The sequence below is a fragment of the Alexandromys fortis genome, unplaced genomic scaffold (assembly GCF_014885135.2).
Source record: "Alexandromys fortis isolate MF-2015 unplaced genomic scaffold, M_Fortis_MF-2015_v1.1 scaffold_184, whole genome shotgun sequence".
Classification (NCBI taxonomy): domain Eukaryota; kingdom Metazoa; phylum Chordata; class Mammalia; order Rodentia; family Cricetidae; genus Alexandromys; species Alexandromys fortis.
The window spans coordinates 1,382,578-1,384,326 of NW_026068125.1; the positions used below are offsets into that span (position 1 = coordinate 1,382,578).

The following is a 1,749-nucleotide window of genomic DNA, read 5'->3' on the forward strand; positions in this document are numbered from 1 at the left end:
ATATCCAGAGAAAGAGAGAGAGAGAGAGAGAGAGAGAGAGAGAGAGAAGAGAGTAGGTGGAGTTAGTAAGAAGCCATGTAGCCTCTGCCAGAGACAGACGTGCAAGTATTTTACCCTGTAAGCCACAATCACATGGTGATACACAGAATAATAGAAATCGGTTAATTTAAGATGTAACAGCTAGCCTATAAGAATCTAGAGTTAATAGGCCAAGCAGTGATTTAATTAATACAGTTTCTGTGTGATTATTGTGGGGCTAAGTGGCTGGGAAAAGAACAAGCGGCCTCCATCTCCATCCACTCACAGATCAGAGTTGGAACTATGTCTGACTGGCATGCAGCGTGGGCATGTCTTTGATGACTGAAACACTGTGGGCAAATGTTCTAAAACCAGGGAAGATGAACACACTACACGTCATCAGGAAACGCAAACCCACAGCTTTTGCCTGCCTTATTTTCCCTTATTTACTGTTATAGGAACTTTTGATTATCAAATTCACAAGATCTAGAATATCCAAGGAAAGAAATCTCTGAGCATGTATATCAGGATTTTTCTTGAGTGGGTTAGGTAGTTAGTGAAGATTCACGCTAAATGGAGGCAACTCTTTCTATAAACCAGGTTCCTGGGCTGACAGAGAGCCAGTGTTCGTCTCTATGCCTCCTGACTGTAGAAGCCATGTGACCAGTCACCTCACACCTCTGCTGCCATGATGGATTACATTCTCAAACTGAGTTCAAACTACCCCTTCCTTTCCTTCTTACATTGCTTTTGTCAAGCATTTTGTCACAGCAGAGACAGAAGGAACAAGAAGCTAGCAGTAGCTACTCAGGATCCACCAGACTCCTCAAAGGCAGATACATGTCAAGAATAGTGTGGCAATGGTGTTCTTAAAGACTCTTTAGAGATGACCCACTACTGCCAGGGACTAGGTGAGGCCCAGAGAACCTAAACCAGAAGCTACAGGTTACAGAGCTGACCTGTTTCTAAGTCTCTGTTTGCTGAGAACAAAATCATCTTTGTCTTTCCATAATAGTTTATGTTTTGAAATTTTCATAGAAGTATTTAATGCATTTTAATCTTATCCACTCCACACCACCTCCCTCCAATACCCTTGGGGCCCATCAACATATCTCCCACTTGAGTTCATGGTCTTTAAAAAGAATATTATTAATAGCTCCAGAGTCTAATTAGTGCTGTTTGGAAATGATTGTGGGAACATTTACAGGGGCATGGGCAGTCTCCTACAGCCTCGACCCCAAGAAAAGTGACTTTTTCCTCAGCAGCTATGAACTTCCAGTAGTTCTCCCAGCAAGGCTGGGCCTGGACAGCACTTTCCTGTCCATGAGAATTTTTACTGACAGAGTTTTAAGCAGGCAACCACAGCTACTTCCTGTGACTTAGTGTGCAAAAGGCAGTGTTTCACAGCTCTCCTCCTTGTCCTCCAGCTCTTAACATTCTTTCAACCCCTCTGCTCTGGTGTCTTTGGACCCTAGAATTGAGGTGTGGGCTTGATGCAGATGACTCATGACTGATTCTCTGTTGAAATATGAGCGGCGGGGCTGCGTCCCCAACACCCCGGCCGCTTGGCTAGCTCATGCCCGAAATAACAACACACAAACTGTATTCATTTAAGAACTGCTTGGCCCATGAACTCTAGCCCTTACAGGCTAATTCTCGCACCTGGACTAGCCCATTTCTAATAATGTGTGTAAGCACCCCAATGTGCGCTTACCGGGAAGATTCTAGCCT

General features: G+C 44.2%; 1 long non-coding RNA gene across 1 annotated transcript in view; it reads left to right on the forward strand.

Moving 5' to 3' along the window:
• Positions 1-1,707, forward strand: part of LOC126490674 (uncharacterized) — a 20,864-nt gene extending 19,157 nt beyond the window's left edge. The window contains exon 3 of the long non-coding RNA XR_007589218.1: positions 619-1,707. This is a non-coding gene — a long non-coding RNA (uncharacterized lncRNA). The remainder of the gene's footprint in view (positions 1-618) is intronic.
• Positions 1,708-1,749: the final 42 nt, after the last annotated feature.